Here is an 18,446-nt window from a genome sequence, read left to right on the forward strand (position 1 = left end):
AGTGAAAGTGAAATCCGTGTAAGAAGGAATCCACTCAGGTCTTTTAATATTTGCAGTGATAGCAGTTTGCTTATAAATATTTTTTTATTAGTTTTTATAACGTTTAGCGTATTTATTTTCTTTACTTCATAACTTCTGTTTACTGGTTGAACTTGGTCTTATTCTTCCATACTGGAGACTCGCCATCTAATATTGTGCAAATACTTACATCTGTCGACCCTTTCACCGTATCAATATGGATATTTATTCTCTTTTATAGTCTTAACATATTATTACCTTTCTAACACATGAAAAAAATAGGAAAAGCCTCAAAATAGATATTGAAATCAAACTTAATCTAAATAACGACTAAGTATTGCGTGAAGAGATAATTGGGAAGAATGTTGCTCACGCTCAGAAAGCCCTTCTGAAATTTTTTAAAGCAAATTGCAATTCGTCCTTCGTTTTCTCGAAAATTAGGTCTTCAACTCTCCCCATTTTCGTTTACTTTTCAAACATTTCAGTGGACTTATTTTACGGAGACCCTGACCAGATAATTGTATTATTCTAGAAAGATTTAATATTGCCCCTGGAAGCTGAATTTGTCTGTCCAGGCAATTGGAATTGGAATATTTGCTTTCAAATTGAGTACAGCTGCAATGGCTTTGATCCATTTTTCCTTCATCCGCAATCAATAGATCCCACAAAACTTATCTAATCGAGCATTTTCTGGGTGTGGTAACTCCTCTATAATTAAATGACTCATCAAAACCAACTTAACAGCTTCATCATACCTTTTGCCTTGAAATAAAACTCTCAATGTAAGGGAAAACGTTTACAGGAATTAGCAGCTAAATTTGGTTGGAAATGAAAGCTGAAAGTCTAGTTTTAAAGTTTCAATATTCGATTTGAAGAGCGATGGTTGCGTTGAAAATTCAATATTAGTTGTTTTTGAACTTGTATTGAACTTAGTAAGAGTTCTAAGATCTGTTCAAGAGCAATATAGCTTGCTTGGACTAAAAGGAGGTTGAAAATGCAATACTTTCCTTGGAATAAATCTAATTATGTAAATGGGAAAAATCCATGTAACCATAGATCCAATTATAGACATGGCCGATTTAAAATTCATAAATTTACAACGAACACTAGAAGCTGGTAAAGGTTCGGAAAAATTAAGTGACTGAAGAGGAACACGACAAACTCAACTTCTATAAAAAAAATAAATAATTGGCGCGTACACTTCGGTTAGGTGCTTGGCCGAGCTCCTCCTCCTATTTGTGTGCGTGTTGATGTTGTTCCACAAATGGAGGGACCTACGGTTTCAAGCCGACTACATCTGGCAGATATTTTTATGAGGAGCTTTTTCATGGCAGAAATACACTCGGAAGTTTGGCTTTGCCTGCCGAGGGGCGACTGCTATTAGCTTCCGCAAATAAGATGAGCAGCTTACCGCAACATGAGACAGAGTATTCAGAAAACGCTGCTAAACTAGTGACAGTTCCCATTTGCCCTGCTACCTAGGAATGATATCACTAAAGTAATTAAATTTGAAAAGAAGTTCTGAATTGAACTGAACGACAAGGTAAACTGGAGTACACCCCCACTTCAAAGGAAGCTCGAAGAGATGGCTCGAAGATACCAGAAGTCATAGGCGCTAGAATATATGGCCTCAGAACCAAGCGTTCTCTGCCAATTGGTAGTTTTTCAAGCACCTTCCAAGCGGAGGTGTATGCCTTCTGTTTATGTGCAAAGGTGCATCCGGAAGTAGCGAATTGCCCTTGTGGGAAACAGTCAGGCGTTACTCAAGACATTGCCATCCTGTGAGGTTAAGTCCTCAGTGGTCCTTGAGTGTATTGAGAAACTGAATTTGTTGGGAATGCATAATCGGGGCACACTCGGGTATAACTCGGAACGAAGTAGCAGATACTTCAGCAAGAGAAGCTGAAACCTTGTTACTAGTAGCACTCGTGTCATTTCTTGCTTTGGGATAACACACCATTTAAGAGAAGCTTAGGTGTGAAGAACTAAGGCCTAAGGAGGTTAACTGACACCAAATTATGGGGCTATGCTAGGCGAAATTCTTAACGAGGTGTACAATCCAAAGAGGTTTAGGGGGCTCATAATAATAATGGGTCTTTCAAACAATGCGCTTCAACTTTTTTCCGATAGGGAGGGCGAACGACGCAAACATTTTTTATTTTTCGCTTGTCATTTGTAAACTTCATTAGTATACATTTCATCATGGAACGCTACACACTTGAGTAACGATTGCAAATCGTGCAAATTTTTTATGAAAATAATCGTTCTGTTTTTCAATTGGCGCTGGTCGATTTTGACGCCCTGTGGCAGCCAATTTGTTTTGGTGACATCTGTCAAATCTTTTGTTTATTATTCAGTTGTTTATGCCAAATCATCATGGCAAGTTACACGATTGAACAGCACGTTCAAATGATAAAACTTTATTATCAAAATGAGTGTAAACGTTGCGCGCATTGCGCCCATTTTTCGGTAGTCCTAGACGACATGTGGTTCCAGCAGGATGGCGCTACGTGCCACACAGCAAACGCCATTTCATTCCATTTCAACATCTACCCGCTCTTATTGAAAAACCCTATGCCTTAGGATAAACAGACAAGGCTCACAGGGATTTTCATACGTAGATTGCAGATTACGCAGCCATCTGCACAGTATAGGGATATGGTTCACTGACACTTGTCGTTTCTGCGACCAGTCCCCGGAGACGCCAATCCTCGTTTACCTTGAGTGCAGCGCCATAGCAGAGAGAAGGTTAAGACAGCTCGGCCAATTGCAGCTAGAATAATGATATAGGTATACGTTCAGTCTAACCCTGCTCTATATTAAGCTCAAGGAACTATATAAAGGTGCCTGGTTTGGATGCGGTCCTGTGATGAGTAGAGGGCACAGCAAATCATTAGGTGGAAGTGCAAACTTCAAACCAAATCTATTTATCTAGTGACAGTTGATCGACCACAAACGAAGCGCTGCTGTTGAGGCTCTCACACGGATTTAGTAACCAGAGAGAGAATTTCTGCAGTAATTGTTTTGAAAAAATTTGGAACGAACTGTCGACTTTGAGATTGGACTCTAATTTGGGATCTCATTTCTACTTTTCGACTTACTGTTAGCTGTTGTGAATAATAATATATTTAATAATTTTACTGCTGGGAAAGACTCTGCCAAATAGTAGGTAAAACGCAAGAGGTGATTCGATTATTGGAAACTTAAGGAAATACCAAAACGTGAGACACTTTGAAATTCACAAAGATTGTGAATAATTTTCAGAGCACTCTGGCAGTTTACCAAACTTAAATTTCTCGAAGTGTATGTAATGCATAGTTGTACAAGGTGGCACAAAATTAATCACCCTATCGGAAGGTTAATCATTTTTACAAATGGCGTCGTACGTCATATTTGGTACTTGTGAGTTAGGCAGCTGTAGTATGCAAACAGACAAGGATAGTGATTTTCATCACTCAAAATCATTTTATTTCATTTAGTAAAAAGTTATTAAAACAAAAAATTATGACTAATTTTGCGCCACCTTGTATAAATATATCTATAATGTGACTAGTCTGAAATTCCAAATATTGAAATTTAATAATACCAAGGAAATTATTAAGAAAATTCCACACTTTGAATTTTCCACTTTACGTGCGAAGTATTGTAATTACAGCGATTATTTTACCACAGCAGAAAATTAATTAAATGTGTATTTATGTGTATGTTAGAAGATACAGTCGACTCTCGTTAATTCGAAATTCGAAGAACTTTTAAAATATTACGAATTATCGAGAGTTTTCATTTAACTGCTAATGTTTTACATATTCATAATGTTAATTAATTAATCTTTGAAAAGAACTCATCTATACGGGTTTGCTTCGAAGCACATTGCTGCTGTTCAGAATTTTCAATAATTTTTAAGGAGAAAAAGTGCCTGATATGTTGATTCATCAGTTTCGTTTTGTAAACAAAAGCTTTGTAAATTATCGAATGCGGCTCTTGCTACCTTAACTGATACCTCTGCCAAAGGTTCTGGTGTATCTCCTTCATCTTCATTGTTGCCCTTTTCATTCGTAACTGTGGCAGATAAAATTTCGCCATCGCTTAGTGATCCTGAGACAGCAACATCTTCATCCACTTGAGCATAGTCAGAAAAACTCACAGCGCTGATGTCAACTACTAGTACCATTGATGGTTCTTCAACAAGTATTTGCGAATTGTTTTGATCTTCTTTTACGAAACCAGATTTTTTTAAGCAGTTGAGAATCGTTAAGGGTGGTACAGCTCTCCATGCCTTGCCAATCAGTAAAATAGCTGTCAGAACCGTGATATTCGTAGCTAGCGGCTTGTCGAGAGATTCTAAAATGATCTTAAAAATTTCTTTGCGATACAACGTCTTTATATGTATTGTGAATGATGCCTTGGTCCAATGGTTGCAGTTTGGAAGTTGTATTTGACGAAGAGAAGTAGAGTTCTAAGTTGGACAATGTAGGAGGACTGTTGTGGACAGTGCAATTGTCTAAAAATAGTAAAATTTGTCTCTTTTGTTGTTTCATGTTTCCATTAACTGTTAAAAGCCAATTGTTAAAAAGTTCTGTTGTCATCCAAGCTTTTTTGTTACCACAGTAATCAGTAGGAAACGATTTCACTCCTCTAAAACATCGCGGTTTCATTGCTTTTCCTATTACTAAGGGCTTAAGTTTTTCCGGTCTATTCATATTTACTGAAAGTTGAACTGTCAACCTCTCTTTACTATGTTTTCCCCCATGACACTTTTCATCTTTAAAAATAAGCGTCTTCTCCGTTAAGCATTTGAAAAATAGGCCAGTTTCATCAGTATTGAAAATGTCTCGGGTATCATAGTTTTCAATCAGTGCCTTCAATTTACCATGCTAATCTGAACAAATACCATCAATTATAGTTCCACTTTCTCCTCTTCTTATTCCTTATTATGGTTGAGATAGTAGTGAGAGGAATCTTAAATTCTGTTGCAACATCGCTTTTCCTCTCACCTCCTTCTACTTTTTCAATTAATTTCTTTAGGACTCAGATTCAATACAAATTTTCAATCTGTATGCCAACGAAGCGATTCGTGCGGAAAAGTGCATCAAAATGTCCTTTTGTTTTATGTGTAACAAGCAACCACTCACAGTAAAGGTATTTTCAGGAGAGTCCTAAAATTCAAAATTGTCACTAACACACCAAGAAACTTTGCAAATTTAAATTGTCGAGTATTTGACCATATGAGTTCGCATTACCGCGTCGTAGCAATGCTTTTTTCGATGGAATTACCGAGTGCATAAAAATGTCTGGACATAATTTGAAATATAAAGAGATTTTGTAGGCGACTCGTGATAACTTTGAATTAATGAGAAGTTCGAAATACCGCAGGTTTGAATTAACGAGAGTCGACTGTATGTAGGTGTAAATATACACCATCGATCAAGTCTTATTTAAAGATTACTATTCTAATAACTGAAACCTAATTGCAAAATTCAATCATGCATAATCACTATTGTGAAATGATTAACGAGACAAGAAGTTTTAGAAGCCCAACTCAGAGTAGTTTAAGCTGCCACGAAATATTTTAGTATGAATGTAAAATGTACATACATCCTCATATATTTATTTACTCTTCTATATTTAAAATATTTACATACTTACATACGCATTTATATAGGCTCTTGCTTGCGTGTGTCCCGACCTTCACTTTTATCAAAATGTAATTTGAGCTCTCAACACTGAGCGCACCATTTCTGTGACGCGCTGCCCATTATTTGATTACTTAAGAAATTTACTAGATAGGTAAATTTACATAATATATTATTTTGAATAGTTATTAACATATACATATACATACATACATGTTGGCAGGCTATTTCTAAAGGCAAACAAGCAGAAACTAACGCCCACACACGAGCGCCCAGGTGCTGCATTCGTCATATTCGCCTATGACATGCGACTTTCGTTTTGTATTTTTAGCACAGAATTTTTGACTGCAATCAAGCATTTGTAAGGGTGTAAGAGAAAGTGTTTGTACATATTTGCATTGTAAACAATAGAAGTTGTGCTGGACAATAAAGCCGTACCATGAAATGAAAGGATATTCGGAGAAGACCATAAAGGGGACAGTAGCAGAAAGTGGTGAAGAAAAATAAAATAAATCAAAAGTTTTCAGTTCAAATAAACTTATAATAAATTATTCCAAATATACGAGTATCTAAATAAATATTTACTTGCACATAAATATATACATTTTTGACGTTGTCACAGCTATCAGAGATGTCAATCCTGTGCTTATTTTTGAACCTCCAAAGTCCTGGGACTAGTCAATTGAAATTTCGGGAGAGTTGAATGTAATTTTTTTTCCCATCAGGTACAAATTTTGATCACAAGAATTATTGTATTTGGCGGATAATTGTATTTTTAGAGTGCAAAAAAAAGGACTTGCAAAAATTATTGGCACAGACAGGGTTCGGCACTCGACGTGTAACCAATTAAAAAGGCCATAAATTTGGTTTGGAAAATTACTTTTACTCAATTCAAAGTAAAAAATTTGTGAAAATAATACAAAATAAAGAATCAATTTACTTTTGCTCGATATGATCACCTTTTACTTTGACTATGGCCTTGAGACTGTCCAGAAACGAATCGCAAGTTGACCGAATGGGACTTGCAGGTATTTCGGCCCAATGGGTTTTTTCAGCGCCTCGATACTGGTGAATATTTTAGTTCGGTCTTTGTTCTCCAAAATAGCCCAAAGAGAATAATCAATCGGATTCGCGTCTAGTGAATTTGAGAGCCATTGTGTGGACGTTATGAAGCTCGAAACGTTGTTTTTTAGCCATTCTTGGTTCTCTCGAGCTTTGTGAGACGATGCCGAGCCCTGTTAAAACGTTCATTGACTGCCACCAAAATTTTTGTTTGCCAACGGCTTAAAAAAACAACCTCCAGAATACTTTCCCGATAATATTTCGCTTTTACCTTGACGCAAGCCTCGATGAAAATGATTGGAGAGCGCCCATCTGCGATTACAGCAGCCCGAGCCATTACCTGTGGCGGGTGCTGCCTCCTGGTGGTCAATCGATGACTCAAATTCTCGTATGAATGGACGGTCAAATAAACCCTATCGTTTTGGGGGTTCATTGTTTTTTTAAATTGACCGCTTTCGGTCAAGCGAAGCAACTCTTTCGCTCTCTGAAGTCTGACTTGTTGTGGCTTTGGTGTGAGCTCATGCGCCTTTTGAACCTTGTAAGGCTTGGCTTTGATATAATTTTTCAGTATGCGACGGATGCTATGGCCAGATATTTTCAGTTCTTCCGCCATTTGATTGGCACCTCGTCGAGAATTTCGCTGAAGTCGCTTCTCCACTTTTTGAACCATTTCACGTGACGTTGCAATCTTTTGATGACCATCTCCATGACGTTTCGCGATGCTACCAGCAGTTAGCCTGAATTATTAATTTGAAAATTAAATGAAGTAAAAAAGTAAAGAGTTTTCAGGCCAGGTGACTCCCTGTCGTGTGACTTCTTTAACCTGATGTTGGAGAGGATCGTGCGAGCCTCAGAACTTAATCGCTCAGGCACAATTTTTTATAAGAAGGTACAACTGTTGGCGTATGATATTGGTAACACCCGTGCTGTTAGTTCGGCCTGTTCCAAAGTGGATAAAGAAGCAAAGTGAATGGGTCTGGTGGTGAACGAGGACAAAACGAAGTCATCCTGTCATCAAATAAACAGTCGGTTGACAGTTATGATTTCAAGGTTGTAAAAGACTTCGTTTATTTAGGAACCAACATCAACACCGATAGTAATGCCAGCCTTGAAATTCAACGGAAAATCTCTCCTACACAAGTGCAACTTTGAACTAAGTAGACAAATGAGTAGTAAAGTCCTCTCTCGACGAACAAAACTAACACTCCATGAGGCTGCCCTTGCCCTTGCTACGCCCTTCCTAACCTATGGCGCAGAAGCTTGAACGATGACAACATCCGATGATGCGTCCCCTGAATTCTGAGAAAGATTTTTGTAGCTTTGCACGTTGGCGACGGCGAGTATCACAGGCAATGGAATATTGAGCTGGGTGAGTTTTACGACGACATAAACATAGAGTGCAGCGAATAAAGATCCAGCAGCTTCATTGGCTGGGTCTTGTCATCCAAATGGATACAAACGCCCCGGCTCTGAAAGCATTCGATGTGGTACCTGCAGGCAACAATATTCTAAGCAGAACGTCCTGTTTTTGTTCTGCCAGTCCTTTTTCTATCCTCCAAAGAAAGAGTTTCTTGTTGAACCTTAGTCATAGACGCAATGTATGGAGATTTTCTAGTCGCGGTCTACCACACCAGAGTAACATTGAGAAGTATTGGTCTGTTTACTGTAGCAATGCATCAGAGAGGGGATAAACCCTAGGTTGCCCCATTGCCGATGAGTAGCTTATTAATGCTTTAAATTTATATCAAAACAATTTATACAAGCAAAGTTTTTTGTAACTTTTATTTAAGGAGTGTCAAATCTAAAGTTGAATTTATGCTTCGCCTTTAAGTACTAGAGCTGGGTCTGGTGCAGAACTGTTACACCGCATTCGCAACATTGTGAAGTTGTTGTAAGCAATTTCTTTAAATTATGAATAAAAAATTTATCTACAAGCAAATATTTATATTCGACCTTGATAATAGTCTCCCTCAAATTCTAACTCACGATTCCAACGTTGCTCCTACGATTGGATGCTCTAATTGCAGTTCGTGATGGAAATAAAAATAATTTGCAGCGCCATATTGAGGCTATAAGTTAGGTGCGGCAACGTTGGAACGCTTCGCCAATAACTCTTGCGTAATGAACGAGGGAATGGCCCGGCGTGTTGCCGTGGTGCAAGATCCAGGTTATCTTGTCACGTAAAATGCGTACCTACAGCTGATCTAGGATGACAATACAGAACTGTCTAATCACTTAGTCTTCATCAGGAATATGTGACCGATCAATTTTGCAGTGCATGTCGAAATAGAAGATTCGCCTTGCCTTAAGCCGCGACATGACGTTCCTATATTCTTTGGCCGCTCCCCATTATTTTCCACGCATTGCGGTTTTCATTTAAGAATCTCAAGGCCATACCAAGATATCCGAATTCGATCTGAATTAATTTTCGCAGGATTTCATTGAAAATTATTAATACCTACTCATTTTTAGGCTTCATTAAAAAAAAAAAAACTTGAAAAATAGGCATGAAATATAAATTGAACGGATGGAAGGTTTCCCCTTTCTAGTTATACGATGACGCGTTGCGTAATGTGTCCGAAAATTAAAATTAGAATATTTCTGCTAATGCTTCTCTTGTTTCACCAACGCACCTTTGCTTTTATATTCTCCCTTCCTGCGCTTTTGAATTTACTGCTAAACAATTTGAAAAATAACTTTTTTGCACGCGCAAAGTGATTCGTGTTCACCCGACATATCCACTTACAACAATTTTTAAATGTGCACGAGCGTGGCGTATTTGGATGTGGGAGTTCTTCTGCATTTGATATTACTTTCCAAAAGGAAAGCAAACAAAGCGAACTGACATTGACTTTGACATCGATACATCCATTTTCTAGCCCCCCACACTGGCCGTGCATTATAACATTAAAGACATAAATCACGTGATTTATGACGAAGGGGTTGATTGTAAGCCGGATATTGTTAGACTACAGTTAATCGCCAAACAAATGGAAATGAATGTTACAAACACAGAATTAATTTACGTTTCGAGTAGCTCAGAATGTAGAGAAATTTAAATGTTTTGTTGCTAATTTTCACAAAAAGTATGCAGTGATTAGGATTAGTGGCGTAGGTTAAACTTAAAAAATTGCAGACCCAGTCGAACCCTCTTGATGTTGCTCTCGCACATGCAATCAGCTTATGACGCCACGAATGAAGAGGTGACCGTCGTTGAATTGAGATAAGTGCATCGAAAAGAGTTTATTTTAAAAACGTCTTTTTTAAAACGTATTAAAAATTCATTTTTATTCAATTTCGTAATATGTATAGTATTCATTTCTGTTTTAAAATATATGCAGTCTGTTGTTCCAAGCAAGACAATTCCGGAAAACGCATCCGAAGGGAGCTGCCATCTTTCAGGCAGCATACGGACTCCTCGATTATCGAGTTAGATTACTTACTTACTTACTGCTATCATCTTCTCTCAGTGGATCACAGGGCCTCGACAATCCCCCTAAATTGTTTGCTTCTCTGCATGTTGCAGTGCAAGAATACTCATTGTCATTCGGTTCGCTATCCACAGCTCTTTCCTATCAACAGTTTTAGCAGAGGCACCAAACCGACGGTATCCTTGCGGGTTCCACCTTAGTGCTTGTTTTACAATACAGTTGTTTTCTTTGCAAAGTAAGACACAGGTAACTCTCCTATAATGCGGTCTATAGGTTCCTGAAAAAATCCGCGCTGTAGGAGACTTTTACTCCATACATAAATCAGGGTTAGGTTCCTATTCGGAAAAACATTGTTTTTATATGTTTTATTGAAGATATTTTTCCATTTATTCGATTCATTGTAACAACATAACTGAATACCAATTCATTTATTTAAACATAACAAAGTAAAATAAAATCTGAAAAAAAAAGCAAAATAAAAACAGAATTTCAAATCTACTTAACAAGCATGATTCAATTATACAAGGTTAAGTAAAGTTTGACAACTGATTTCGGATGCTATTTAATCCATTGATGCAATTTAGAAGCAAGGGGAAAAAGGGCATAAGTTTATCCCTTTTCTGAAAATGTAGTAAAAAATTGAAAAAGATCGTTGTAAGCCATAGAATAATTTTATGTTTTTTTATAAGTGGTACTTAATTATTTATATTTTTAACTTAACTATTCCCATGGATTCGAGTAATAAATAAAACAACTTGAAAATAGTGAGAACTCTTAACGAGGAAAAACCACTTTTATTTCGTCACGTCCGCTATCATACATTTGATTTTTTAACGAGATTGCCTGCAAAGTTACAAGTATAAAATCTGTGTTAAAAAAAGATAAATTTATATATACGCAGAAACACAAGTAGACGCCCAAAGCATTGCATACTTTACTTACAATTATCTTATCGAATCCTCATTGTTCTCTTCTTTTGTTTATTGCACCGGTTAAGATGCTTTATTCGAAAGTGCATCCGGCATTTAAAAAAAATCGTTTAACATCATTGCGTAAACTCACGTTTTCACTTAATGTGAACAATTTTTGCAAAAATGATATCCCACCGTAAAGCTCCCTGCCGTTGAACTGGTTAAACGCTGATTCCATCATTTTAATTTTGTCCAAGAACTCGGTGCTTGGTTTAACTAATCCGCCCTTAGATAAAGTGTCAACCCAAGTAAATGTAGGCTCAATGCATGAACAATCGGTCAACTTTAATCTGCGTATTATGTAACCGGCAATATATTCAAGAGCATCTTCGTGTAAGCTATCAAAGTCAGCGTCCTCATTTAATGAATCGTTGGCGAAGAGAGTGTTGTCTGAAACTATCTCATCTTCTGTTAGCAAACCTTGTAAAGTTTCTAAAGAAGTATCATCGAGACGGAGCCAGTTAATTTCGTCGGCCTCAACATTGCCACGATCAACTAATATTGAAGTATTTCGTGCTGATAATAGAAAGCGTTAAGTTATTCAGAAATGAGTAATATATGCATTCATTCACCTAATAAATATCTTCGTAATCTATATTTAAATTCCATAGGACTAGGATTGTCATACAACCCGCCTTTGGCACGCATCGCCCCGAAAAAATGCTCCAGTACATCCTGATTTAATCGATAAGTCAGAATGTACTGAAAGAAATGTACTTTTCCTGAACATAACGATGAGGGACTTGTTGCTTAGTTGTATGCCTCTTTGAAAAGGCAACATTGAAATTCGTCCATAAGCGCGTGTTTCATCGTTCAAGGCGTCCATCTTACTTATAATTTCATCCTGCTGGCCCAAGTCCATCCCATAGGGCTTTTTTGCAGCAGCAGTTTGAAAATTCGAAAACTTTGTATTGAAAATATCGAACCAATTATTCACCGTATCAATGAACTCTGCTGTTTCCATGGGCTGATACATATCGAGCCCCAACGCATAACACTTTCGGATTGCACGCAGAAATATGTGATGTTACTTATGTATGTGTTTTAAGTTAGTTCGCAGTTGTAAAACAAATATTAATTAGATGGGAAACGAGACAAAAGTAAAGAAATGGAGTCTCTAAAAGAGTATTTTCATTACATTAAAATGGAAATGCAGCTAGTAAACAAAACTAATATATTTTGGAAAATTATTTCACTCTTATGCATATAAAGCCATGTTTAGTAACCTTTGCATTACGACGTGTTGCAAATTTCCTCATTTCAGTACCGTACGAACGTAAATGTATGTTTCATAATTGTTTTTACAAACTTTTATTCCTGAAATAAATGCTGACTTTTAGCATTCGTCATATGCATTAAGAGAGTAACTTGTTAAACCATTGAATTTGATATAGATTTGGCTGCCATGATATGTTAACTACAGGAATGAGATAAAACAGAAAATTTAATTTCGTATTTCGTATGTATGCCCATTTGTTACCGTAAAGACATTGCGAAAGCAGAAGTTCAGTCGATCATTCCTCCACGTAAGAAAAACATTGGAGTTAGAAGAGTTAAAATTGAAAAAATTACAAATTTATTAGTTTATTGTTTAAAATTTGTCTACCTTAATATTTTATTAGTATAGTTAGGAAAATATATTCATATAGTCTAAAACTAATACATCGAAAAATTTCTATATTGATAATATAATCCACTTTTAATAATTGCGATGATTCGGGCAGAAATCAAAAACCTGTAAACCAAAAACCTTAAAAATTGTTAGTTCATAAATATATCATTACAACATACGTGTAAATGTAGACGTAAAGCGCGAGGACTTGCTCGTGTAGGTGTTGCGCATGCATTTACGTACAGCATATTGTTCTAGACCGGGTAGCGTGATACTAGGTATTTGCACCATCATACACAGCACGATCAATGTCATTTATGAAATGGTATAAATACGCGCATACTTGCCTTCGTTTCTAAAAACCAGCTCTTCAACACACATCTTCCGCTGCACTTGCTCGTCTGTGAAGTCCTACAAATAAAAACTTTTAAAACCAATTTATTAGCAAATATTCTAACAGAACTTACTAACTGTAGTTTATGTATTGTATGTAAGGTGGTCACTATTATATTTGCAAAAACGCTGTTCTAAAAACCTATGAATGAAAAAGTTGAATAAGAATTTATACAAATGTCTGATCTGGACTTACGTGTATGAAAATTCACCAGCCGGTAGATAAATGATTTTCAACGAATAATAACAAGACAAAGCGTCAAAGTGAAAACGATGTTGCCGACCACATAATTTGCACCAAAAGTTTAATTTTTACTACAATTTAAAAGTTTTTTCGTAAAAAATGTAGGAATATTTGTAAAGAAGCAACATGTTTTCAAATAAGGGAGCCGATTTGTCAAGAGGGAGCGAGAAAGCTGCTTACTTACTTAACCTTGCATAATTGAATTATGTTAACAAGTCTGTTTTCCCTTATTTCGTAAATCTTTATAGATTTCCCGGTAGGCAGATAAATTGTTTTCTAGATTTCTTTTAAACATTTCTGTTCTATCCCTTAGATTAGTGATGGGCAAACTCAGCACATTTGCACTGTGCAGCAGCGTGTGCTTCTGCGTGCGTAAGAGTGCTAGGTGAAGGGGGATAACAAAGCACAGGGAAGAAACAGAAAAATTGAGCGAGTTGTGTCTGTGTTTGTACCCTGAATGAGAGAGCAATTATTCATGAATTCTTACCAGGGATGCCAACTTTTAACTTCATATCAACAAATTTCTAAAAAAATCGGTTTTTTGGTACATTTTTCTTCAATAACTAAATTTAATACATATTACACTTTCTATTATAATAATGAATTAAGATAATGAACAACAATAAACAAGCAATTAACCATTTCAAAAGTTGGAGTAATACTGTTTTTTAATTGCTAGATGTAAAGAAAATTAAGACCTCTAAAAATATTTAATTTGAGATTAAATTAAAATCTTACAAATTGGAAAGCAATGTCAGTTAAATCTTCAATAATATTGATCACTGCATATACTGACGAATCTGTAAATTATTCACACTTATCTTATGATTACTTAAATGGTTTTTGAGATCGGATATATTATATTTTTTAAATTGAGCTAAGAAATCCAGAAAATCAATTTTTTTAGCAAATTACTTTATAAAACTGCAAACTCTCTTCAGCTACAGAAGTTTGTCGAATGTTTCAGAATTTTTAGCTGAATGATACCATTTTTTCTTTTATTTTTCATAAAAAGTGGACGTGATTGATAACTAATTTCGCCCATCTAAATCCAATACACTCTGATATGCACAACTGCAAATAAAAATAAACAACCAAGAGTATATACTTATGTATATAAATTATGAATAATAAAATCAACAATGCCCAAAATTAATTCCCACATTTAACAACTGCGGCAACTCTTCCTCATAAGTTTTGACATTTCATAATTAAAATCAGTTTTTTCGTGATTTCTTCATTTTTCGACGATATTTTTTGAGACCGTAAGTTACATACTATTGTCGCATAAAAAACCACTAATATTAAGTGTATTTGTATGGTGTGGATGCAGTGAAAGTGCTGAAAATTCTATTTAAAAATTTGAAACGGCGAACGTCAAAACAAAGTGCACAGTGTTCAACTGCCGACAAAAACATAAATTTATTTCTAATGTGTAATATATTATTCTGTTTTAACTTTTAACTTAGATAAGCAAAGTTAAATAAAATATTAAATATAAAACATTTGGTTCAGCATCACTTCAAATAAAAGAACATTGTTTCATTTGAATCCGAAGTGGAGTGTAACTTTTTTATGCAAATATGTAGATGGAGAATCACAATGCCTTGTATGTGAAAAACGTGTGGTGTGTGAGGTTTTTAACATAAAGAGACATTATGAGCTGCATAGGAGTGAATATGATGAATATGTAGGAGAAGAAAGGAAAAGTATATACAAATCCCTAAGTCTAAACGAAGAGCCCGATTCGATGTGCCAAATTACAGAAGGTCGGAAAAATTCAAATTATTAAAATTTTTTTTAAATTTCTTAGGAAAGCGAAGATTACGTTGTAGATGCAAAGCGCAACCTATGAAATCACGTTAAACCTTGTTCGTGAGAGTCGTGCATTTCCGGATGGCGAATTGGTGAAGTTTTGTATATTAAAAGCAGTAGGAATTTTGTCCCTTTATCTCGTAGAACTATAAGCAGACGAGTAGATGAAATGGCGGAAATTACAGAATCGCAGTTAAAAGAGCGTATAAAATCATTCACAGCGATTTCATTGGCAATTGACAAAAGTACAGATATATCCAACATAGCCCAATTAGCGATTTTTATCCGATGAGTTGATGCCCACCTAAATATATGTGAAGAACTTTTGGACATTATTCCAGTGACAGGGACGACTAAAGGTGAAGATTTATTTCAATGTGTTAATGAATGTACTGAACGTATGGGTGTATCATGACGAAAAGTGGTTTGCGTTACCACCGATGGTGCGAAATCCATGAGCGGATGCAAACAAATTTCTCTAATCATTTTTGTGTACTATGTCATACTGTGCTCATTGCCATATGCGTGTGATTTGAATTTGAGAGCAACTAAGTACTCACCAAGAATACCCACTCTGCTATGATAATTTCCTCAATGTTTTTTTAAAAAATCCTCTATTTTTTTAATGGAAACATGTATAAATTGTCCTTTTTAACAAAATAAAATGTATAACATCCAATGTTTAAATAAAACATGGCTGGTTGAGATTACTGTTCGCTGTTGTGACCAGCATTCTTTAAAAAAAAATGCACTAATATAAAAACATACGATATACATACATACTTATATGTAAGCGAAGACAATTTTTTCATTCAGAAAAATATACACCGATTTGTCAGTACAAATTTATCTCCACATAGTTTAGCAACTATGAAACTTTGACATGCGAATGTTCAAACTTCTTGATTATAAAATCGCCTATGCTTCTTGGTTACAAAAATTATAAAAGTAAATAAAATAGAAATTTGCAAAGATGATGTTAATATTCAAAGAAGCGTTTCCAATAAAAAAAACCAAAAGCATTTTATTATTTCATATGAACGATCAACAATTCGAAATCCCTTAACATGGAATGAAGTCCCCTTATCTGGTAACTTTGCTGTTGGCAAAGCTTCACTCTCTTTTTTACAAACACATATGCGTTGCTCAGAAGTGATTAATATACGTACACGCCTATTGCTTATCCTTCTAATGTAAGTTTGTCGCCCCCCCATCTAGCACTTTGCTAGCACGCTCTGCTGCGAGCGTGCCACGCTGCTGCCCGTCCCTACCTTAGATGATCGTTTTCTATAGCAACTCCTTTCCCAGATTTCAAATTTTCTCCACACTTTTTATTTTCTACATCGGGAATATCGTCAGAGCTATCTTCAATCGATTATGCGATATTTACTTCTAATCGAAAAAACTCCATACGATATTTGGATGGGCTTATGGAGTTTAGTAAATGTTATTTGAAGAAATTGTTTTATATTAAGATACATTCTATTTGATTCACACCAAGAATATAGCTTATCAAGTGCAGCTTAAAGAATAAGGGAAGCTTCAAAGTATTTAATAAGAGGGTAAATTCTTAAATCGTCAGCATGAAATAGAAATTTAACCAAAGCAAGTTTCATTGTTATTTATAAACAAAATGAAAAATAATCGATTCGCAATATTATTCTGTGGCTGGAGGTTGGGACAAACGTTTTTGAAAAAGTTCCATTAAGTGTAATAAAACTTTTTTATCTGCAGAGTAAGACATAATCCATTGAAGGACAACAGATTGGTGCTCAATTTGAGCAAGCTTAGCTAGTAGAATTTGGTACGAAATCGTTTCAAATGTTTTAGAAAAGTCGTAAAGATGGTATCGACTTGATAACTATTTTGAAATGCCTACAGCAGCCATGTTGATTCAAACAAATTTAGTGCTTTATTTTGGAAAACAGTTTTTTTGCAAATTGCGTCGTACGTCAGTTATATTTTAAAGTTGTTAAGTAGACAGCTGCAGTATACAAATAGACAAGTAATGGGGCACGTAAAGATCAAATTGAAGATTTTGATCACTTAAAATAATTTTTTGTATCCTTTAAAAAATGGATTCAAAAACAAAATTGCATGAATACATGTGCGCCACCTTGTATAATGCTTGTTATCCAGCTAGACATGACCTAAAGATTACGTTGAAATTTTCATTTTAACAGTTGGGCTTAATTATAATACAGTAGGTTCTGTTTTTATGCGGCTTTTTTTTATGCGATTTTGAAATAGTGCGGTTTTTTTTTAAATTACAAAATGCATGTCGACCTATCGGGAATTGTACATATAAACAAGATTCTAAACCAGCTAAGCAAAAACTCATCACAGATTACATCAGAAATGCTAACCCTACAAGTATGGAAGATATATAAAGATATAATTTTCAAAGATACAATATTTTGTTTATGCGATTTTACTTAATTATTTCAGATTCATGCGGTCTATGGAACGTATCTATAGTAATAATATGGGACTAGTGCCCTTTTTTATGCGATTATTTCAGATTTATGCGGTTTTAGCATTTGAAACGTATCTATAGTTTTACTATAGAACTAGTAGCTTTTTTTATGCTGTTTTTTTTATGCTGTTTCTTGTGGAACGTATCTACCGCATAAAAACAGAACCTACTGTAGTTCTAAAATGAACTTTTTGCTTTTAACTACACGAAAAATTTGTACTTAAAAAGACATCTTGTTAAGAACTAAATTATGTTTGGAGAAATATTTTTTTCTTTCGAAATTCGTGCAAGAACGAAAATTTCGTGTATAAAAATTTATTTGTGAACCTTGTTTTTTTTCAAAATCGTGTAAAAAAAGACCGTATAAAAAGGGAGTTGGGTGCACTATAAAGGGTATGAATTCACGGTGACATATTTGTTTTTTTTTATTTTCTGTGGACTTTTACATTTTGTGTATAAAGATTTTGTCTGAAAATAGCGCTAGTGAAATTTTCCGGCGAACAATTTTCTAGAACATTTTAATCCCTCTAGCGACCTCCCAAATGCCTTTTATTTCAACTATCTAAAAAAGGGGTACACGCGACCCTTTTGTGTGAGAGGTGATGGGTTAAAATGTTCCACTAAATCATTTCCTATGCAATTTTACTACAGATACGTGAAATGCATATTTTGCTCCGATATGAAGTTGATCCCTTTTTTGCGCTTATTCTGAACACACTCTAGGAGAAAATCCAAACTGACGTGGCCATAGGAAAAATATTTCACCTGAGAATGCAGAATGATTTGGAGGT

At 35.4% G+C, this 18,446-nt stretch overlaps 1 protein-coding gene and 1 long non-coding RNA gene across 2 annotated transcripts in view; one reads left to right on the top strand and one right to left on the bottom strand.

Annotated features, from left to right (window-relative positions):
* The window catches only part of LOC128855631 (cGMP-specific 3',5'-cyclic phosphodiesterase), a 135,503-nt gene that overhangs the window by 15,962 nt on the left and 101,095 nt on the right, over nt 1-18,446 (top strand). The window lies entirely within an intron of this gene.
* On the bottom strand, nt 12,660-13,344 carry LOC128855632 (uncharacterized). The gene is made up of 4 exons (XR_008453754.1): nt 13,317-13,344; nt 13,195-13,262; nt 12,907-13,138; nt 12,660-12,850 (listed from the first exon to the last, which is right to left on the bottom strand). It is a non-coding gene; the product is annotated as an uncharacterized LOC128855632 (long non-coding RNA).

The sequence above is a fragment of the Anastrepha ludens genome, chromosome 2, assembly GCF_028408465.1.
Source record: "Anastrepha ludens isolate Willacy chromosome 2, idAnaLude1.1, whole genome shotgun sequence".
Taxonomy (NCBI): domain Eukaryota; kingdom Metazoa; phylum Arthropoda; class Insecta; order Diptera; family Tephritidae; genus Anastrepha; species Anastrepha ludens.